This window comes from Schistocerca americana, chromosome 1 (assembly GCF_021461395.2).
Source record: "Schistocerca americana isolate TAMUIC-IGC-003095 chromosome 1, iqSchAmer2.1, whole genome shotgun sequence".
Classification (NCBI taxonomy): domain Eukaryota; kingdom Metazoa; phylum Arthropoda; class Insecta; order Orthoptera; family Acrididae; genus Schistocerca; species Schistocerca americana.
In genome coordinates this window covers 285,484,170-285,508,349 of record NC_060119.1, presented here as the reverse complement: position 1 = coordinate 285,508,349, position 24,180 = coordinate 285,484,170, and the positions used below count along the sequence as shown (strand labels likewise).

The following is a 24,180-nucleotide window of genomic DNA, read 5'->3' as shown; positions in this document are numbered from 1 at the left end:
GATCCTGAGTGTCCTTGGTTCGATTCCGGCGCGAAGCAAAGGGCCTGGAATGGTTGTGATTGTCTGATCGGAGCTTTGTCTGGCAAACACTTTGAACATGTCCTTTCTTATTGCAGAAAAAGCAAATAGCTTGGCGTGACGGGCAATGTTCACGCGAATGTCTAGTAGCTCACCGCGAGCATGATTTCACTGCGTTAGTGTGCTGGCGCGGCACACCTGGTTTAGAGCGCGGCGAGACGAGGTACTGGCAGAATAAAAGCTGTGAGTACTGGGCGTGAGTCGTGCTTCGGTAGCTCAGTTGGTAGAGCACTTGCCTGCGAAAAGCAAAGGTCCCGAGTTCGAGTCTCGGTCGGGCACACAGTTTTAATCTGCCAGGAAGTTTCATATCAGCGCACACTCCGCTGCAGAGTGAAAATCTCATTCTGTTTTTAAATTGTCTGATATATTATTACTTGTATGACATTCATGTTACGACACTCATTAATAGTGATAAAGAGCAACATTCAAATCAATTTCTCACCCTTACAAATGTTAGAAAAATAATTGATAAACATAAAAAATACCTTACGCTGAAAATTGCTCAACCTTTAATGAAAAATTTAAAGTTCCCTTATATGGATGTCTCATTCAACAACAGTTACAAACTATACGCGACTGCATTGCAACTAAATAAAAAATATTGCTTTCATTCCTCTTGCTACACTTTTCGTATTTCATTACATCTCATTTCATTCTAAATCACCGGTGGAATCTTTCTCCTCTGTTTCACAACATTCAAACACAAATCATTTTACTTAAACACAGATGCACTTAACGTCTATATTTCCACCAGTCCTCTTCTCGGTGTATGACCGACTGCTCCTCTAACGATGAAACTCCTGCGCTCTTCGCTCCCAAATAGCGATGACATAAAAAAAGCACGTCTTCCAGCGAAACAGCTATTCTGACAAAAGACTGCGCTTGAATAAGCAGCAAATTCAAAATTGTCGTCTAGAGTTTGAAACATCAAAACTATGCACAAATTCCAGAAATGCAAATAACAAACTCCAAATAGGCCCGTTTCATTGTTCTTTGTAAGCATTAAATATGCTGTCATATAACTGCTTTGATCAACACCTCTGCAGTCATCGTACTCAAGCCTCATTCCACTGCTGGCCTGTGCGCCCATTTGGCACTCCTGCCGTGGAGATGCGGCGACATATCTGTATATTCTGTTTAGACCTGTATACTTGTTTCCGAGTGTGGTACTACCGTCGGAGCATTCTGGCCTGCTGGTACGACTTTATGAAGGTACGTTTCGTTCAATCTGATTATTTACTTGGCGTGTTTGTTGCTGTTAGAAGTAGTTTAACTTGTCGCGAAATTGAAGTAGATACTTCCTGTGAATTAGTATGGGCAGAGGTCATTGTTGGCAACCTGAAAAAAAATTGGATCCTTTTACCGACCTCCCAGTTCAGATGATACAGTTGCTGAAAGGTTCAAAGAAAACTTGAGTTTGATTTCAAACACGTACCCGACTCATACGATAATAGTTGGTGGTGAAGTTAATTTATCCTCGATATGTTGGTGAAAATACATGGTTAATTCCGAAGGTACGCATTACATGTCATCCGAAATTGTGCTAAACGCATTGTCTGAAAATTATTTCGAACAGTTAGTTCATGAGCCCACACGAATAGTGAAAACGCACTTGACCTCTTATCAACAAATAATCCTGAGTTAATAACGAGCATCAAAACCGATACAGGGCTTAGCGAGATTGAATATTGTAATTCCTAAATCCTCGAAAAATAAGCGAAAAATATACCTATTAAAAAAAAGGAGATAAAAATTCACTTGACGCCTTCCTGAGAGACAATCTCCCTTCATTCGAAATTAATAATATAATGTAGACCATATGTGGCTTGAATTCAAAGAAATAATGTCGGCAGCAATTGAGAGATTTATACCAAATAAATTAACAAACGACAAAGCTGATTCTCCTTGATACACAAAATGAGTTTGAACACTGTTGCAGAAACAACGAAACAAACATGCCAAATTTAATTAGACGCAAAATCCCCAAGATCGGCGATCCTTTACAGAAGCTCGAAATTAAGCATGGAATTCAATGCGAGATGCTTATAACAGTTTCCACATCGAAACTTTGTCTCGAAACCTGACAGAAAATCCAAAGGGATTCTGATCGTATGTGAAGTATGTTACCGGCAAGAAACAATCAATGCCTTCTCCGCGCTAGCAATGGAGATACTATCGAAGACAGTGCTGCCAAAGCAGATTTACTAAACACAGCCTTCCGAAATGCCTTCAAAAAAGAAGACGAAGTAAATATTCCAGAATTCGAATCGAGAACAGCTGCCAACATGAGTAACGTAGAAGTAAATATCATCGGAGTAGTGAAGCATCTCAAATCACTTAACAAAAGCAAGTCTACTGGTCCAGACTGTATACCAATTAGGTTCCTTTTGGAGTAAGCTGATGCATTAGCTCCATACTTAACAATCATATACAACCGTACGCTCGACGAAAGATCCGTACCCACAGACAGGAAAGTTTCACAGGTCACACCAATGTTCAAGAAAGGTAGTAGGAATAATCCACTAAATTACAGGCCCATATAGTTAACGTCGATATGCAGCAGGATTTTAGAACATATATTGTGTTCGAAAATTATGAATTACCTCGAAGAAAACTGTTTATTGACACACAGTCAATATGGGTTTAGAAAACATCGTTCCTGTGAAACACAACTAGCTCTTTATTCACATGAAGTATACAGTGCTATTGGCAAGGGATTTCAGATCGATTCCGTATTTCTGGATTTCCGGAAGGCTTTTGATACTGTACTACACAAGCGGCTCGTAGTGAAATTGCGTGCTTATGGAGTATCAGTTATGTGACTGGATTTGTGATTTCCTGTCAGAGAGGTCACAGTTCGTAGTAACTGACGGAAAGTCAACGAGTAATACAGAAGTGTTTTCTGGCGTTCCCAAAGGTAGTCTTATAGGCCCTTTGCTGTTCCTTATATATATAAACGATTTGGGAGACAAAAAAAATGGCTCTGAGCACTTTGGGACTTGACATCTATGGTCATCAGTCCCCTAGAACATAGAACTACTTAAACCTAACTAACCTAAGAACAACACACAACACCCAACACCCAGCCATCACGGGGCAGAGAAAATCCCTGACCCCGCCGAGAATCGAACCCGGGAACCCGGGCGTGGGAAGCGAGAACGCTACCGCTCGACCACGAGATGCGGGCTTTGGGAGACAACATAAGCAGCCGTCTTCGGTTGTTTGCAGATGTCGCTGTCGTTTATCGACTAATAAAGTCATCAGAAGATAAAAAACTGCAAAACGATTTAGAAAAGATATCGGAATGGTGCAAAAAGTGGCAGTTTACCCTAAATAACGAGAAGTGCGAGGTTATCCACATGAGTGCTAAAAGGAACTCGCTAAACTTCGGTTACACGGTAAATTATTCTAATCTAAAAGCCGTAATTGAACTAAATACCTAGGTATTACAATTACGAACAACTTAGATTGGAAGGAACACAGAGAAAATGTTGCGGAGAAGGCTAACCAAAGACTGCGTTTTATTGGCAGGTCACTTAGAAAATGCAACAGACCTACTAAGGAGACTGCCTACACTAACTACACTCGTCCGTCCTCTTTTAGAATACTGCTGCGCGGTATGGGATCCTTACCAGATAGGACTGAAGGAGTACATCGAAAAAGTTCAAAGAAAGGCAGCACGTTTTGTATTATCGCGAAATATGGGAGAGTGTCACAGAAATGATACAGGATTTGGGCTGGACATCATTAAAAGAAAGGCGTTTCTCGTTGCGACGGAATCTTCCCACGAAATTCCAATCACCAACTTTCTCCTCCGAATGCGAAAATATTTTGTTGATACCGACCTACACAGGGAGAAACGATCACCACGATAAAATAAGGGAAATCAGAGCAGGTACGGAAAGATATAGGTGTTCATTCTTTCCGCGCGCTGTACGGGATTGGAATAATAGCGAATTGTGAAGGTGGTTCGACGAACCCTCTGTCAGGCACTTAAATGGGATTTGCGGGGTATCCATGTCGATGTAGGTGTAGACACTCTTCTCACTAGATTCCAGATTGTTTCACATGAAAATAACACCTAAATGAAAGTCTTAGACATGTAATATGTCTCTTCTGCTCCTGTACAACAATTCTCGATGACAGATCACACATTTAATTGTGGAATTGTAATTACTACTCGAATATTATGTGAATTGTAGCTTGTCATTCTCGTGGCAAAATAGCTTCTGTTGATAAAGAAAGTATTTTTACTGCCTTTATGTGTCCATACCTTATTAGGTAAATAGTGTCTCTGGTAATAAAATGAATTAGTAAGGAGACTGAGCACATAATGATTGACAACAGATAATAATAACACATCATAATATATGGTAAACTAAAAGACGAAAAGTATACGGTTTTGGAAACTATTTTCACCCTTCAAATTCTGGAACTGAGTCCGTTTGCTCCATTTTACAGCAGATTCCAGACAATGAAAGTTTAAACATTTTATGTTCATGTAAAAAAAAAAATCATTTACATCTGGGAAGAGATTCGGCCACCTTGTTGGGGAATTTAGGGCTGGACAAGCACGAAGACAATCAATAAGAACTCTCGTCATGTGCGGGGCGGGGGCATTATCTTGCTGAAATGTAAGCCCAGGGTCGAACGACAATGAAACGGGGCGTAGAATATTGGCTCACAGTTGTGCTGCAAGGGTGTTGTGGATGACAACCAAAGGGGCCCTACTGTGAAATGAAGTGGCACTCCAAACCGTGACTCTTGACTGTCAGGTCGAATGGCGGACGACAGTAAGGGTCGTATCCCACCGCTGTCCTGGGTGCCTCGAGGCACGTCTTCACTGGTCACTGGGGTTCAGTTTGAAGTCGGACTCACCACTGGAGACAATTCTACTCCAGCCAATGAGATTCCAGATCCCAATGACCAGCGAAGACGTGTCTGGAGAGGCCCCAGATAGTGATGTGGTACCACCCTGACTGTCGCCAGCCGTACCACCTGTCAACAGGTAGTAATGATCTTGGATGCCATTTCGTTTCATAGCAGGACGCCTTTGGTTGTCATCTGCGTCACCACAGCAGTACATCGACGATATCTTGCACCCTGTTTTGCTGCCCTTCATGGCAAACCATCCTGGGCTTGTATTTCAGCAAGTTAACGCTCACTTGCACACAGCAAGAGTTTTTACTGCTTGTCAATGCCTACCTTAGTCAGCTAAGGTCACCGGATCTCTCTCCAATTGAGAACGTTTGGAGCATTATGGGCAGGGCCCTGCAACGAGCTCGGGGTTTTGACGATCCTACGCGCCAGTTGGACAGAATTTGGCAAAATATCTCTCAAGAGGACGCCCAACAACTCTATCAATCAATGCTAAGTCGAAGAACTGGTTTAACAAGGGCGAGAGGAGGACCAACGCGGCATTGGCTTGCTCAATTTGTAAAGCTCATCTCTTAAATACACTCCTGGAAATTGAAATAAGAACACCGTGAATTCATTGTCCCAGGAAGGGGAAACTTTATTGACACATTCCTGGGGTCAGATACATCACATGATCACACTGACAGAACCACAGGCACATAGACACAGACAACAGAGCATGCACAATGTCGGCACTAGTACAGTGTATATCCACCTTTCGCAGCAATGCAGGCTGCTATTCTCCCATGGAGACGATCGTAGAGATGCTGGATGTAGTCCTGTGGAACGGCTTGCCATGCCATTTCCACCTGGCGCCTCAGTTGGACCAGCGTTCGTGCTGGACGTGCAGACCGCGTGAGACGACGCTTCATCCAGTCCCAAACATGCTCAGTGGGCGACAGATCCGGAGATCTTGCTGGCCAGGATAGTTGACTTACACCTTCTAGAGCACGTTGGGTGGCACGGGATACATGCGGACGTGCATTGTCCTGTTGGAACAGCAAGTTCCCTTGCATGTCTAGGAATGGTAGAACGATGGGTTCGATGACGGTTTGGATGTACCGTGCACTATTCAGTGTCCCCTCGACGATCACCAGTGGTGTACGGCCAGTGTAGGAGATCGCTCCCCACACCATGATGCCGGGTGTTGGCCCTGTGTGCCTCGGTCGTATGCAGTCCTGATTGTGGCGCTCACCTGCACGGCGCCAAACACGCATACGACCATCATTGGCACCAAGGCAGAAGCGACTCTCATCGCTGAAGACGACACGTCTCCATTCGTCCCTCCATTCACGCCTGTCGCGACACCACTGGAGGCGGGCTGCACGATGTTGGGGCGTGAGCGGAAGACGGCCTAACGGTGTGCGGGACCGTAGCCCAGCTTCATGGAGACGGTTGCGAATGGTCCTCGCCGATACCCCAGGAGCAACAGTGTCCCTAATTTGCTGGGAAGTGGCGGTGCGGTCCCCTACCGCACTGCGTAGGATCCTACGGTCTTGGCGTGCATCCGTGCGTCGCTGCGGTCCGGTCCCAGGTCGACGGGCACGTGCACCTTCCGCCGACCACTGGCGACAACATCGATGTACTGTGGAGACCTCACGCCCCACGTGTTGAGCAATTCGGCGGTACGTCCACCCGGCTCCCGCATGCCCACTATACGCCCTCGCTCAAAGTCCGTCAACTGCACATACGGTTCACGTCCACGCTGTCGCGGCATGCTACCAGTGTTAAAGACTGCGATGGAGCTCCGTATGCCACGGCAAACTGGCTGACACTGACGGCGGCGGTGCACAAATGCTGCGCAGCTAGCGCCATTCGACGGCCAACACCGCGGTTCCTGGTGTGTCCGCTGTGCCGTGCGTGTGATCATTGCTTGTACAGCCCTCTCGCAGTGTCCGGAGCAAGTATGGTGGGTCTGACACACCGGTGTCAATGTGTTCTTTTTTCCATTTCCAGGAGTGTAAATCATCTCATTTTTCCGAAATTGTAATCATTTGTTTGTTTGCACTTGTCCATCACATCTACTGATTTCCGTGCCATTCCAATAATGCCGTTGATGACTCGTCGGTTTATTTATTTACCAGCATTCTACAGCTCGGAACAGTGATATAATGCTTTTTAACGTCGCCTTTGAAAAGTTCGAAAATGTATTATATTTCTAAGGTAAAGTAGCGAAAACTACTATTACAGGGTACATATCACAATATGGAAAACTCATGGCAGGATCCACCGTTGGATTAAACCTTCTGACTGTCTACTTGTTTTATCAAAAACTGATCACTTAAACATAAGCAAGTACATACATTTTAAATGATTTTCCGAAATACCCTCGGAAACGTTAGTGGCTAGCATTTAGTGCCGTTTACAGCAACAGTAACTGACCCAGTGTATAATGTTTTACAGTAGAAGGGCCAAAAGGGAACATTTTTATCTTGGTAGCGTTGGCCTACATTATTGCTGTATGCTAGTACTAGCCTCGCAATAGATACCTACGTGGCTTTATGTTTCAGCTTTAGCGCCTTCCTCAAACACTATCGCGCAAAATTTCAATCCAACATTAATGCGCATTATGTCGCTGTTCTCGCTTCTTCAAGACTTTTCGAATGCCGTTAAAAAGACTATCATTCGATTACAAAAAACGAAACAAAATCGCGTATAAGAGTTAAGAGAATAAGGCATACAAGAAATATACTGTACATCGTCTCCTGTCAATTGGCAACAACGCACCCACGGTCTCTCTCTCTCTCACTCTCTCTCTCTCTCTCTCTCTTTCTCTCTCTCTCACTCTCTCTGTCTCTCACACACACACATACACTCACTCACTCACTCACTCTCTCTCTCCTCACATCACTAATATTTGATGTAGGCGCGCAATAGTCAACAGCGATTTCAGATAAATTTGACTGTCGACCGTCGGGTTGCCTACATGTTGGTGACTGGATAGAGCAGTGGCAAACAGAGGAGATCATCATCCCATCCCTCTATTCGCTTCTCCCCCTTGTGGCAGCTCTGTCTACGCAACTGCGCAATGTCTGAATGAGTTTTAAATGCTTTTTCAAGAACAGTCCACCGCATAAGTGGAAACAGTGTATAAATAGGCATTGTATAGAGCCCGGAAGAGATGGAATATTCTGACTGCTGTGGTGGTTATGAGACGTACCCACCACGAGAGGTACCCACCACAAGAAAATACTGAGATCTGTAGCTCAATGCATTATGGGCCGCCGGCCAATGTGACCGAGCGGTTCTAGGTGCTTCAGTCCGGAACCGCGCTGCTGCTACGGTCGCAGGTTCGAATCCTGCCTTGGGCATGGATGTGTGTGTTGTCAGTAGGTTAGTTAGGTTTAAGTAGTTATAAGTCCAGGAGACTGATGACCTCAGATGTTAAGTCCCATAGTGCTTAGAGCCATATGAACAATTATGGGTCACTACACTGTCACCAGGCGGTCTAGGGCGGAAATTGTATGTCACAAAGGTGTTTCACTGCGATAGTTTTAATTACCGTTTCATATTTTTCCATTTTCCTCACACTCACAGGAATGTGAGCTACCTTTATGTTCTCTGTTTTATTCCCCCGAGTGTCTTCCAGTTATTCGCATAGGTTCATTATTACAAAAAGAGCATCATAAATCGCAAATTCATGATACCTTCTGACATTTCAAAATTAGGTCCATAAATTAAATTACAGCTCCTTAAAATCTGCCTGTAAAATGTAATGATCTCTGTGTTTCACACCAGTAACCTTGAAATGTTCCTTGGGAATGTGCCAAATACCCGCTGCTCCAAACGCTACTTAAACATCGAGCCCAATATTCATATCTCTGTTTTGCAACAAGTAATTTTTATGCACTTGGCAATCAGCTAAAGCTGTTCACTAAACCATCACGTACCGTCAGCTCTTCGGCACAGCTGAAACTCCGTATATTCGTAAATACAATGTCTTTAGGAAGCAATACTATGTGGTTTACGCACATGGAAGTCGTCAGAAACACTCGGCTGAAGCTAGCATTCAGTATTTGCAGATATGCTTTAATTTATTTCTATACTTAACGAACTGTTTGAAGTGCTTATTTGCATTAAGGATGACGTCGCTGACTAGTTTGAACTGTGAATCTGAAACCAGCCTCTCTTTAGAATGAAAATACTTCAAATGAATGTTGATAAGAGGTAATGCTACTGCACGCTAGTGACACATTTACTCCTATGTTAAATGGTCGATTGAACTCACACACTCGTTTGATGAAAAGTGAAGCCACAGAGAGTTACATGTGTATGCACACAAAATCAGTCGATGACTCACACACACGTACACACACAGCACCAATGACTTTCTGCTTAGTATAAGTGGATCGTTATAGGATTTAAAAAAATCTGAAAGAGAAGAGTTTCAAGTATTTTCGTTGTATGTCGCGAAACATCATAATTGTGAGAAATTTGAATCTTTTAATGCTGCTGGTCAAAACACAAAAACTTAACCATTTATGTTACATAAAAAAACCTTTCGAGGCTGACAGGTAGTAATGTTACTACTTATTAATCTTCAATTTGTGAGCGCTATTTTTACTAGCCGTCTGATCAGGTTTGTTGGAAGACTATAGTAAACTTCTTACTGCACCTGACTCATCTTTGTTTTCATCTTCCGTAGTTGGCTGCTGCAGCTGATCACTGAGTAATCAAATGTTTTTTATTCCAGACTTTGATCACAATACGAAGTCTTTCGACGATGACCGGTTTCAGTTAGTAGCGACCATCTTCAGATCTACAATATAAAAAATATACAACTAAATGGCAGTCTATCTCCCCCTCTTTTTTTCCTCAATTGAATTTCGATTCTCCCCAGTGGTGAGGGGAGGGGGGGGGGGTCTGGCAGCAGCGTAATATGCCGCTCTGCAGCCTACAGAAGAGTTTAAAAACACAATCAGAATGAATTATAAGAACAGGTGATAAAAAGGTGACTGTTTGAAACTGTAACGGGGCGAAAAGTTCCGGAAGTTAAAATATAACAACAAACGTTTTGTGAAGCTGATTAAAACACATAGTAATTAGACAGGCACAATTAGAAACATGACGACAGTCCGGTTTCTGTTCGCATGAGTTAAATCCACACCTACCAACAGGATGGTGTCTGTTCACAACCCATAAAAAAGTGGATGCACAGCACTGACACATCACATAAACACTGCAGTAATAAGTAGATACGAAGGCAAACTGGAGGGGGGGGGGGAGCATCCAGACAGATGAGGGGCAAAATGGAGGGGAGGAGATTAAAAGTAAAAGGGGAGAGCCGGTGTAAGGAGAGGACACAGAGAAAAAGGGGGCAGGGCAGACCTAAGAAGGAGTGTGGAAGGTAGAGGAGGTGAAAGTAGATGGACTCGAGGGAGAGAAAGGAGTCAAGGAGAGGGTAGGCAGGGAAAAACAGGATGGAAGGGTGGTTAGAGGGAGCCCGGGAGAAGGACAGAGGGAGGGAGGTGATGATCGGAGTTGATAGGACGGATAAATGAAGGGAGAGAGGGCATCATCCGGAAGAGGAAGTCGACAGGAGCCACTGTGGGAAAGGAGCTGAAGAGTGAAGAGGTGTAGGGTAGGGGAACAGAACAGTGAAGGCACAGCAAGGGGCAGGGGTAGGACAGGAAAGGAGAAACCAGGGGATGGGGGGGGATCAAGTCGGCGAAAGGTGTAGAGGACTTGGATATGTTCGAGGAAAAGGAGCAAATGGGGGGAAGAAATCAAGTCATAGAGGATCAGGGAGACATATATGGAAAGTGAGGCAGAGTGCATGGTGCTCAAGGATCTGTAGGGACTTTGGGGGGTGGGGTCGGATATCCTGGTGGGACTGGCATAAGAGAGGATTGGACAGATCAAGGATTTGTAAGTTTGGGGGATGGTAGAGGGGTTCAACCTCCTCTGTCTTTCTTTTTTTCTCTATTGTGATTTTCAAACCTTTACATAAAGATAGGCTGGCAGCGGCCTATCTATGCTGCTCTTCAGCCATAGAAAAACATACATTGAACAGGAAGACATAAAAACAAACATACATGGAGGATAAAAACAGGACATATATATTAAAATAATGGAAGGCGTTCATGGACGCACTGGTTGTATAAAAAAGTTCAGCACTATACACAAACGGAGACACAGAGTTGCACACGTGAACGTAAGAGCACTGAAGGAGAGACACTGATGAACTAATGGGAAGAGAAACACAAGCACAGTGGTGCCGAACTTCAGCGCACTAAAACATACTGTTTGCATTAAAAAGTTGGGGGCCTGGCATAGGGAGGTGAGGAGGGAGGGGAGGATGGCAGTGGGATAGTAGAAGGGGGGCGGGGAGAGAGTATGGAGAGGTGTATGGAAGCCCAGGAACGGGGGGGAGGAGAAGAGAGAGGAGAGGGGAGGAAGTGAGGAGGGAGAGAGGGGAAAAGAGGGATCCCTGGGAGAAAAAGACAGGAGGAAGAAGGAGAGGATCAAAGCTGGTAGGAGGAGTAGGTGGAGGGGACGAGGGCATCATCAGGGAGGGGGAGTTGGCGGAAGTCACCTGGGGCAAGGGTATGGAGTGTGGTAAGATGGAGAGTGGGTGGGATACAGGTGTGCAGACACGACAGTGGACAGAGGTGGGAAAGGATGGGAGAGACAAATGGGTGAGGGGAGGTGTAAAGGATCCATATCCATTCAAGGAAGAGGAGGAGGTGTGGGAACAGAATTAAGTCTGAGGATCTGCATGGGGGATGGGAGGTGGATGTGATAGGCAAGGCAGAGTGCATGGCCTTCCAGGAATTTAGTAGACTTGTAGAAGGTAGGAGAGGTGGAGATCCAGGTGGGATGGGCATAACAGATGATGGGGGAGATGAGGGATTTATAAGTGTGGAGGATAGTGGAGGGGTCCAGACCTCATGTGTGTCCAGAAAGGAGCTTGAGAAGGTAGAGTCGGGATGCCTTGGCTTGGATCGCCTGGAGATGGGGGGGTCCTGGAGAGGCGACGGTGAAGGGTAATGCAAAGATACTTGAGGGTGGGGGTGAGGTTGATAGGACAGCTGTAGACAGTGAGATAAAAATCTAGGAGATGGAAGGAAGGGGTGGTTTTGCCTACAACGATCGCCTGGGTTTTGGAAGGATTGAACTTGAGCAGCCACTGGTTACACTAAGTGGTGAACCAGTCAAGGTGGGATTGGAGAAGGTGCTGGGAGCGTTGCAAGGTGGGGCGAGGGCAAAGAAGGCGGTGTCATTGAAGTATTGGAGAAGGTGTAAGGGGGGTGAAGGCAGTGGCATTTCTGCTGTGTAAAAAAGGCAGAGAAGAGGGGAGAGGACAGAACCATGGGGCACAACAGCGGAGAGGTGGAAGATGTAAGAATCCATGTTATGGATGGTGACATAGGAAGGATGGTAAGAAAGGAAGGAGGGGATCAGACGGCAGTAGTTAATAGGAAGGGCGAAGGTCTCGAGCTTGAAGAGGAGACCAGAATGCCATACACGGTTGTAGAGAGATTAAGATTTCGGAGCGACGGGAATTTAGTTGTTCGGAGAGGAGGTGAGTGAGGTGAATGAGAAGGTCATCGGTAGAGAAGAACGGCTGAAAGCCACATTGGGTAGAGGGTAGGAGGCAGTGTTGGTGGAGTTGCTGCTGGGTGCATTGGGTGAGGATGGATTCCAGGACCTTGCTGAAGACCGAGGTAAGGCTGATGGGATGGTAAGAGGAGACAACGGATGGCGGTTTGTAGGGTTTGAGGAACATCAGGATCCAGGAGGTTTTCCATAGGTCGGGGTAGAAGCCAGTGGACAAGACCACATTATATAGTCTGGCCAGGGTGGAGAGGTAGGAGGTGGTAGCTTCACAGAGGGACGGTAGGTGAGACGGTCGTGAATGGGAGCGGTGTTGCATTTCATGCATAGTGTAGCTATTATACCTTGAGTGGTGATCGGGGTGTTGCGTTCAGTGTTTGTAATGTTGTCCAAGTACTGGAAGCGAGGAGTGATTGGAGGGGCAGAGGTGTCAGTTCGATTACAGACATGAGGGGAGAGGGAATAATCGAACTGGGGATCATCAGGGATGGTAAAGATATCGGAAACGTAGGAAGCAAAATGGTTGGCCTTACTAAGGTTATCATGAAAGGGGTGATCATAATGAAGGAGAGGGTAGTAGGGGTTTTTTCGACCCACTAAGGCAGCAGAAGGCTGACAAGTACTTAGACGAGTTAGGCAGGGTAGCATTAAGGCAGGTGCATGTCTGTCGCCAGTCCCAGTGTTTCTTGGCCGCGAGCAAGTTTCGTACATGTCATTCGAGTTGATGGTGGCATTGTAGTGTGTCCCAGTCCTTTGTGTGAAGGAATGCACAGTATAGACGGCGGGATTCACATTCACGAAGGAGGAGGACAGCCTGTGGGGGTAACGTGGGGCAGTGAGGGTGGATGGCGACGTTAGGGATGTGTGCCTCCACAGCCTCAGACAAGGTCTGCTGGAGAAAGGAGGTGGCACAGGTAATGTCATCAGGGTGGTGGTAGGCGAGGGGGTAGCTATCCATCCGAGTAGTGAGGGTATCCCAGTAGGGATTCCAGTTGGCGCAGAAATGGTCATGGACATATTTTGGGGGAGGGTCGATGCGAGGGTCTGGGTGGAGGCGACGACCTTCTGATACGGTGAGGAGGACAGGGAGATGGTCACTGCCAATATGATCTAGGACATCCACCGTGATGTGGCGAAGGATGTTGGGGGAGGCCAGGATGACATAGTGGTATTGGATTTGGGTCAGGTGTGTTGGGGGAAGGCAAGGAGGGAGGCGAGGAACCGATGCCACAGCCGTTGCTGGGCGGTGGAATGACTATGGATGTTGAGATCAGTGGCAATCACGTATGAGGAGAAGGTACGGTCCATGTGGGAAAGGAAGTCGAATGGAGTAGGGGCAGAGGGGCGGACATAGATGATGGGACAGGTAACTGTAAGGCTGGGGAAGAAGAGACTGAGGAACAGGTGTTCCGTGGGGTCAGGAAGGAGGGGTTGAGGTCGAACAGGGATCTGGCAGTGGTGGCCAATGGCTACAGCTGTAATGGCATCGTCAAAACATATAAATACACTCAGCAAAGGATCATCACATAGAACTAAAATATGGTATAAAATATGCCATATCGTCCACATGGCCATTTTACAAGGTCACAGGTCACGTTGTCCACACAGTCATTTTACAACTGGCGTTACAGTACAAAACATACTGAAGTGCAGTAGCTAACAGTAATGTTTGCCTATATGCTTCATAGATGTCACTACTGTGGGCTTAGGTGTAGTCTTCATTTATGTAAGAACCCTAATATGATGAAAATACAGTAGGTAAAATACTTGTAGCAGACTTTTAAATTCTGATAACTACTACAGAAATCAATTGTGATGAAATAAAAGAGGAATACAGTTAATCTAAAATTATTTATAGAAATATATAAAGATAATAGACGTGACACATTTATGGGCAAAAATAAAATATATGTAATACACTGCAGATATCCACCTATAAATTGCCCATGAAAGATAAAATGTCTATAAGACACAAAAACTGTATGGTACAAAAGACAGATCAATGATCAGCGCTTTCTGTTGGCTTCGCTGCCAGGATGATATGGAGGTGCATAGCGATCGTAACAACTTAACCGCTAGAAATCTTTTTGTACATCGTGATATGTGTCCAACAGAAAAGGTTTATTTAACGTACTAACAGTCAATAAATAAAATTGTACAGTCTGGCCATACAATCCATGAATAGGTAGGACACAATCAGTTACAGGATTAGAGTGACGAATATATGGAAGTAAGGCAAATGCATACTGTTCTCGACATAAATTACCAACAAGGCTAAAATTAATAAGCGACGCATTAAGTGGTTGTTGTCTTACATTATCAAACATAGCAAAGTAGGCATTGGGTAGATTTGTGGTGTCATGCTTTTTAGCTTTGTTAATTTTTAACTCTTCTAAGAAATCGAGCGCACGACCTTTTTCTGCCTTGTGCAGAACACGCATACAATTCTCAATATTCCGTATTCTGTAGTCAGTTCTAGCTAAATCCATTCACAATGTAAATAGAAAAATGTTTCATGAAATCCAAGGTTAGATATGGTTTTCAAGTTAACGACTCCCTGAAACTCCGTGCAAAACATAATTCTCATAAATTTGATGGTTCTGGGGTTTACAACATCGTTTGTAGCAGTTGCGACAAATTTTATATCGGTCAAACCGTTTGTTCTTTTGAATAAAGATTCATGGAGGATTAGCAGGCACATAAAAAACTGCATTGGGAAAGCATTTAGCAGAAACTGGCCACACTATACGGAATATTAAGAACTGTATTCGTATTCTGCACAAGGCAAAAAAAGGTCCTGTCCGTGATTTATTAGAAGAGTGGGAGATTTACAAAGCCAAATTGCATAACCCCACCAGTTTGCTTTACTTGATAGCATATACAAAACTCATGTTTCTTTTTTCCTTTATTATGTTTCAGTCCCCCATTTGGGGTGGGCTGGCTGCAGCATATGCGCTGTTCTTCAGCTGAAAGACAGTAATTATACAAAGAAAACATTTAAAACAACATAAAGGAGAGAATATGGCGTACATAGATACAAAAATGAGGAACAGCACGGAAGAGAACAGACAAAAAGGGGGCGACTGTAAAATAATAACTGTAAAAAAGTAGCACACACAAAAAAAACCACACCCTAGAACAATTAAAGAACATAAGGCGAAGTATGACTGGAGCATTAGAGTATTGACAGATGGTGTAGCACATAACAATCACTGACAGTAACACTACGTACAAGTTCACACAATTAAAATCATAGCTTTTGATGCACAAGAGAACAGCACCAATCACAACACTGATGCAGCACACTGATTACGATAAGCAAACTGAGAGGATCTATCAGGGGCATGGAGATGAGGGAGAAGGGAAGAAGGGAGGGAGGGGAGGAGAAGGGGCAGACGGTTGGGGGCACACTGAAGAGGGCTGGGGAGGGAAGGACATGGGAGGGAAATGGGAAACAGTTGAGGAGTAGGGTGCAGGGACCCAGGGGGAAGGAGGGAAATCTGCTCTGGTAGAAGGAGGGGAGAGGAAAAGGGGGCCCTGGGGAGGGGGGGACAAGGCCAGGCTATAGTTGGAAGGAAGGGTAGATGTCATGGCGAAATTCAACATCTGGGATGGGGAGGTGCTGGAAATTGCCCCGATGAAGGAGATGGAGGGTGTGGAGTAGGAGAGGGAGGGATACAGCGATAGAGGGGCAGCAAAGTACGGGGGATGGAGAGGAAGAAGGAAACCAGGGGGTGGGGAGATCATGCCTGCAGACAGTGTAAAGGATGTGGACATGTTGGAGAAAAAGGAGGTGGGGGGTAGGGGAGTCATACAGGATTCATGTGGGTGAAGGATGGCAGATATGGAAGGCACTGCGCATAGCGCTCGAGGATTTGGAGGGCCTTATAAAGTTGGGGGAGGGGGGGGGTGGAGATCCAGGCAATGCTGGAAGGCAACAGAGGAAGGATGGATGAGGGATTTGTAGGTGTGGAGGATGGTGAAAGGATGCAATCCCCATGTCTGGCCAGACAGGATTTTCAGGAGCCAGAGGCAGGAATAGGCATTCTGCTGGATGGTCAGGAGATGAGGGGTCGAGATGAGGTGACGATCGAGGGTGAGGTCAAGGTATCTCAGGGTGGGGGTGAGCTGGATGGGATGCCCATAAATGTTGAGGTGGAAATCGTGGAGACCGAAGGAGCGGGTGGTGCGGCCTATGATGTTGGCTTGGGTTTTGGAGGGACTGACATGAATGAACCACTCGTTACACCAAGTGGTGAACTTGTCAAGGTTGGTTTGGATGGTGCACTGGGACTGGTGAAGGGTAGGTTAGAGAGCCAGGAAGGTGGTGTCATCAGGATATTGGAGGGAGTGGACAGGAGGGGGTGACTTGGGCATATCGGTGGTGTACAGGAGACAGGAGAGGGGAGAGGACAGAGCCCTAGGGGATGCCAGCAGTGCGATAAAAGATATGGGAGTTAGTGTTACGGAGGGTGACGTAGGAAGAATGGCATGAGTGGAAGGAAGCGACCAGATGGAACAAACTGGTAGGCAGGTTTGGACTTTAAAGAGGAGACAGGGATGCCATACACAGTCGTCGGCATTTCGGAAGTCGAGGGAAAAAAAATGGCGGAATGACGGGTGTTTAGCTGGAGGGAGAGAAGGTGGACGAGGTTAAGGAGTTGGTCTGCAGTGGAGAAAAAGGGTCAGAAGCCTCACTGGGTAAGGGGGAGGAGGTGGTGCTGATCAAGGTGCAGATGGATACTACAGGGAGGATGGACTCGAAGACCTTACTGAACATGGTGGTGAAGCAGATGGGATGATAGGAAGAGTCGAAGGAAGGGGGTTTGTTGGGTTTGAGGAGTAAGAGGACGTGGGAAGTCTTCCACACTTTGGGATAGAAGTGGGTAGAGAGGATGATGTTGTAGAGATTGGCAAGGACATTCAGGAAGGAGAAGGAGCTTTCTCTAAGGTGATGATAGATGACACAGTCGTGACCAGGGGCAATAACCATGTAATGCCTCGCTTGGTTATATCTAGCCTTGTTGCTGATTTATGTCGAGAACAGTATGCATTTTTACTTACTTCCATACATTTGTCACTCTAATCCTGTAACTGATTATATTATATTATGGATTGTATGGCCAGACTATATAATCTTATTTTTTGACTGTTAGGATGTTATATAAACCTTTTCTGTGAGAGACATATCACAATGTATGAAAAACTCTCTAGCAGTTAAGTTGTTATGATCACTGCGGGCCTACATAATATCCTGGCAGCAAAGCCAACAGACGGCACTCATCATTGATCTGTCTTTTGTTCCATATAGTTATTGTTTCATATAGACATTTTATCATCCATAGGTAAATTGTAGGTGGCTATAGGCAGTGTATTACATATATTTTAATTTGACCATAAAAGTGTCAGACCTATTATCTTTACATATTTCCTTAAATAATTTTACAAGATTAACTGTATTCCTCTTTTATTTTATAAAAACTGGTTTCTGTAATAGTTATCAAAATTTAAAATACTGCTACAAGTATTTTACCTACTGCAGCTTTATCATATTACAGTTCTTATGTAAATGAAGAATACATCTAAGCCCACAGTACATGGCCATCCGGACAATGTGGCCTATTTTACACCATATTTTAGTTCTATGTGACGATCCTTTGCTGAGTATATTTATATGTTTTGACGATGCCATTACAGCTTTATCACATTAGGACATGGTGTACAACAGGTATGCTTTACCTTATTTTATCTCTACATTCCCAGTTTGCATGGGAGTATATCATGATATGAAATACTGATGATGATGATGAGCGTTTGGCGTCATTGGCCGGGAGGCCCCTCGCGGGGCAGGTCCGGCCGCCATATCGCAGGTCTTATTACAGTCGGCGCCACATTGGGCGACCTGCACGCCGGATGGGGATGAAATGATGATGAACACAACACAACACCCAGTCCCTGAGCGGAGAAAATCTCCGACCCAGCCGGGAATCGAACCCGGGCCCAGAGGACGGCAATCCGTCACGCTGACCACTCAGCTACTGGGGCGGACATATGAAATACTGTACTGTTTTGAAAGATCGACTGCCCACTTGGCCTCACCCTCGACTGTCACCTCAACTGGACCCCTCATCTCCTGACCATCCAGCAGAAAGCCCATTCCCACCTCCGCCTCTTGAAACTCCTGTCTGGCCAGACACGGGGATTACATCCTTCCACCATCCTCCATGCCTACAAATCCCTCATCCGTCCAATCCTCTGTTATGCCAGCATTGCCTGGACCTTTGCACCAACCTGCTTTTACAAGGCCCTCCAAATCCTCGAACCCCATGTGCTCCACCTTGCCTTCCATATCTGCCTTCCTTTCCCTACATGCCTCCTATATGACCTCATTCCCTGTTCTCACCTCCTCCTTTTCCTCCAAAATCTCCACATCCTTCACATTGTCTACAGGCTTGATCCCACCCCCCCCCCCCACCACCAACTCGTTTCCTCCTTCTCCTCCACCCTCCGCTCATTGCCACGCCTCTATCGCTGTATCCCTCCCTCTCTCCGCGTCCACACCCTCCGTCTCCTCCATCAGGGCAATTTCCAGCTCCCACCTCCCCCTCCCGGATGTTGAAATTTGCCATGACATCTATCCTTCATCCAACTGTAACCTGGCATTGTTCCCTCCCTTCCCCAGGGCGCTCTTTTCCTCTCCTCTCCTTCTCCTAGAGCGGATTTTCCTCCTTCCCCCTCCCCCCTGAGTCTTTTCACCCCCTCCTCATCTTTGTCTCTCCAACGTCCTTCCCTCTCCAGCCCTCTTCGACGCGCCCTCGCGCGTCTGCCTCCCCCATCTACACCCCTCCCTCCCTTCTTCCCTTCTCACTCATCTCCATGCCCCTGGCAGATCCTGTGTTTTGGTTATCGTCATCAGTGTGCTGCGTCAGTGTTGTGTTTGGTGCTCTTCTCCTATGCGTCAAGATCTGTGATTTTAATTGTGTGCTGGACTTGTAGATAGTGTTGATGTCAGTGATCGTTATATGCTACGCCGTCCATGGATACTTTTATGCTGCAGCCATACTTCGTCTTGTGTTCTTTTAATCGTCCCAGTGTGAGATTTTTCATGCGAAATAGTTTTTTCAGTTTTTTGTCTCCATTTTACAGTCACCCCTCTTTCGTCTGTTCTCTTCCATTATGTTCCCCCTTTTTTATATATTTTGCCCACCATATTTTCTCCTTTGTAATTTTAAATGTCTTCTGTTGTATCATTATTGTCTTTTGGTTGAAGAGCAGCGCATATGCTGCTGCCAGCCCGCTCCAGTTGGGGACTCGAAACACAATAAAGGCAAAAAAGGACTGCCCAGTAGTTGTGTGTTTTTACGTTGTAGATATGAAGTTGGTCATCCTCGAAGGACTTTATATTGTGATCAAATACTGGAATAAAAAACATTTGACAATACCTGGATCACTGTTTTTATTCGTGACTATGTCGCAGCTTGTAATCACTGAATGTTCTCTTCGGTGTTAATGTTACAAGTTTTCTTCGGGAATTGCCGGCCAATTTCTACATCTACATCTACATTTATACTCCGCAAGCCACCCAACGATATGTGGCGGAGGGCACTTTACGTGCCACTGTCATTACCTCCCTTTCCTGTTCCAGTCGCGTATGGTTCGCGGGAAGAACGACTGTCTGAAAGCCTCCGTGCGCGCTCTAATCTCTCTAATTTTACATTCGTGATCTCCTTGGAAGGTATAAGTAGGGGGAAGCAATATATTCGATACCTCATCCAGAAACGCACCCTCTCGAAACCTGGCGAGCAAGCTACACCGCGATGCAGAGCGCCTCTCTTGCAGAGTCTGCCACTTGAGTTTATTAAACATCTCCGTAACGCTATCACGGTTACCAAATAACCCTGTGACGAAACGCGCCGCTCTTCTTTGGATCTTCTCTATCTCCTCCGTCAACCCGATCTGGTACGGATCCCACACTGATGAGCAATACTCAAGTATAGGTCGAACGAGTGTTTTGTAAGCCACCTCCTTTGTTGATGGACTACATTTTCTAAGGACTCTCCCAATGAATCTCAACCTGGTGCCCGCCTTACCAACAATTAATTTTATATTATCATTCCACTTCAAATTGTTCCGCACGCATACTCCCAGATATTTTACAGAAGTAACTGCTACCAGTGTTTGTTCCGCTATCATATAATCATACAATAAAGGATCCTTCTTTCTATGTATTCGCAATACATTACATTTATCTATGTTAAGGGACAGTTGCCACTCCCTGCACCAAGTGCCTATCCGCTGCAGATCTTCCTGCATTTCGCTACAATTTTCTAATGCTGCAACTTCTCTGTACACTACAGCATCATCCGCGAAAAGCCGCATGGAACTTCCGACACTATCTACTATGTCATTTATATATATTGTGAAAAGCAATGGTCCCATAACACTCCCCTGTGGCACGCCAGAGGTTACTTTAACGTCTGTAGACGTCTCTCCATTGATAAAAACATGCTGTGTTCTGCTTGCTAAAAACTCTTCAATCCAGCCACACAGCTGGTCTGATATTCCGTAGGCTCTTACTTTGTTTATCAGGCGACAGTGCGGAACTGTATCGAACGCCTTCCGGAAGTCAAGAAAAGTAGCATCTACCTGGGAGCCTGTATCTAATATTTTCTGGGTCTCATGAACAAATAAAGCGAGTTGGGTCTCACACGATCGCTGTTTCCGGAATCCATGTTGATTCCTACATAGTAGATTCTGGGTTTCCAAAAACGACATGATACTCGAGCAAAAAACATGTTCTAAAATTCTACAGCAGATCGACGTCAGAGATATAGGTCTATAGTTTAGCGCATCTGCTCGACGACCATTCTTGAAGACTGGGACTACCTGTGCTCTTTTCCAATCATTTGGAACCCTCCGTTCCTCTAGAGACTTGCGGTACACGGCTGTTAGAAGGGGGGCAAGTTCTTTCGCGTACTCTGTGTAGAATCGAATTGGTATCCCGTCAGGTCCAGTGGACTTTCCTCTATTGAGGACTTTCCTCTATTTAGAGGGAAGACTATCATCCCTCTAAACCTTCTGCTATATTTGGGGTTATTGTTGATATTCTCCACTCTTCTTTCTACAGGGAACCCAATCGTTATCATTCTCGCTTGACGCGGAAGTTGAACTCGCATTCACTGCTCGCTTTCTTGTATGTCTTCAATGGCAAAGCCATAAAATCTCAATGCTATGTTCCACTCAACATTCAAAAACTATGACAAAAAAAAAACAATGACCGATTTTGTGTGAGTCATGAGGAATATAGGTCCCAATTTCTTGAGTTTTGAAAACTGCTTTATCTATGTAGAAAATGATTTTTCGTTAATATTATCTGATACTGTCATATGGAAAGCAGATCGTGTCGAATAATTTTTAAGAAAGATTCCCTTGAACATAATGAACGAATGATAAGAACATTCCTGTAGCGTTGTACCAATCTACTATAGCTACGTTTCCTCCCCTTTCTTTCATATCACGCCAAGAACATCTCTAGGTCGTTTGCTAGCACTGACTTAAGTAAAAGGATGTCTTGTAAATCCTGTAGCCAGTTTTGTAACGGCCTCGTCAATATTGCTGTAGAGTACAAGTTGCCACTGTTCTTACAGAGGCCGAGATTGTAAGTTCGTGAAACGGCCGATGGTGCAGTACAACGCTAAGACAATTTATCCCTGTCACTATTGTACTACTGTGTCCCAAGGTCAGGCAACAGGACAGGAGAACGAAGGTTCTACAACACTCCAACAAATAAGTAACAAAGTCACACAAATGAGTCAAAAGGTTTCCTTATCTTTGTGACTAGTTGAATAATGAATTCTGCAACATTGCTTGTAATACAACAGGAAAAAATGGCTCTCAGTGGCTAAGTGCAAATAATCGTAGGTAAATTTTATAGTACATAACAAATGTAGTTTACACTAACTGTCTATTCACTTCTGAGAGTTCACCAAACGACGTCCTCTGGACGATGATCTCTAACCAACTGGGTGAGAGCTGTTCTTCTGTCTTAAGAGTGGGCTTCTGTCCGCTGTCGTCCGGTCATTGGAAGATTGTACGCGGCCGGTAGTTTGCCCTGGCGAAGTCGATATCCTCATCCTCAGCGCGAGCCGTGTCGATAGTGGAACTCGCGCAACTGGCGAGTCTCTATGGCATTAGCATCAGCTCGCAACTTTGCGCCTATGGTGCTTTTGCTCTTGCTGTCTCTCGCTCGGAGGACACAGCAGGATGTTTACTGAGAACAATACCTTTCTCATCAAGGCTGAATATCCAGTCGCCTTTGTCCGACAAGTTCAATTCTAGCGAGGCATCGTCAAGTTCCAAGCTAAAGCAACGCAAGTTGTTATCTCGCAGTGCATGCCGGAAAATACCTTCGCGGGCAGCCACGACAACTTTGTATTAACGCCGTTAATACAAACGGCGTTGACTTTACACATAATGAGAGCGAAAAACTGTGATTAGTGCCGACAGAGATGCGACGAAATACGCAAGCGAATGTTGACAAACAAAAGCTAAGTAAGTAAGTTGTGTGAAAATTACGGAAGAAGATACACGCTGCCGCAAAAGTAAAATCCAATAAATATTAAAATGGTGATATAAATAAAAGTATAAACAGTAACTTTTCAGTATTACGAAAATACTAAGAAATATTACATTTGCAAAAATTTCGAAACTTCTATTGCGGAAAACTGGACTTCCAGGTTAGCAAAGAAACACTGAGAGAAACTGATTAATTCGTACGAACTGTAGATTGATGCACACTGCACTGTGAAAAGTGTTGAAAAGTGACAATGTGCGAAGATAAAGTCTTGTATGCACAATGTGCGAAAATATTGTTTTGTATGCAGAATTTCGTTCTATGTTCATTTCTTTCGCTTGAGGATAACAGAAAAACGTCGAACTATCATCTAGAAAAGAATTAAAGCACACTCGAGACCTAGCTGTCTACCGTTTGCTAAGCAGCACAAGAGATTCTCCGCCGAACTCGGGCAGCAGCGCGCTACGAAATTATGGATGCTGAAATATGCAGATGGTGTAAATGCAATCAGATGCACGAAGTTGAACATAAAAAGGGCATTGTGTGCATACACCTTAGTAGCACTGTTCACTGGTTCTATAGTCTCATTAAAATTACTTTTTGGTTGATACTTAATGCGTTGGATCTGGTTTCCTCCAATTTGAGTGCTCAGCATCACGACCGAACTGTTCGCCGCTGCAAAAATGACACAACAGTTGGTCAGTTCACTTTCAATTGCTCGTCCAAATTTGTTTCTTGACCCACGATTCCTGGGTCTGCCCCTTTTATTTCGGATATCATCAGACATGATAACGCTCACAAACAACGGTGCTAACGACGTATGCTACTATCGTACACAGTATTGAACAACCACTACTGTATCCTTTTACACAAGACGCGATTCAGCTCATATACACAGTTACTATTACGACAGAAATTGGGCCATATTAGAGAATGTTCGTGCGTGAGGCAGAACACTTTGCAAATAGCAGATCATCGTTGTGACTGGTTCTGTAAAGTCATAAATATAAGAGTTCTAACCTAATGGAGATTCTTACAGTCTGCTCCCCACCACT

At 45.0% G+C, this 24,180-nt stretch overlaps 1 non-coding gene across 1 annotated transcript; it reads left to right on the top strand.

The window, feature by feature from the left end:
- Window positions 1-282: 282 nt before the first annotated feature.
- Trnar-gcg lies at window positions 283-357 on the top strand. The gene has a single exon. It is a non-coding gene; the product is annotated as a tRNA-Arg (tRNA).
- Window positions 358-24,180: the final 23,823 nt, after the last annotated feature.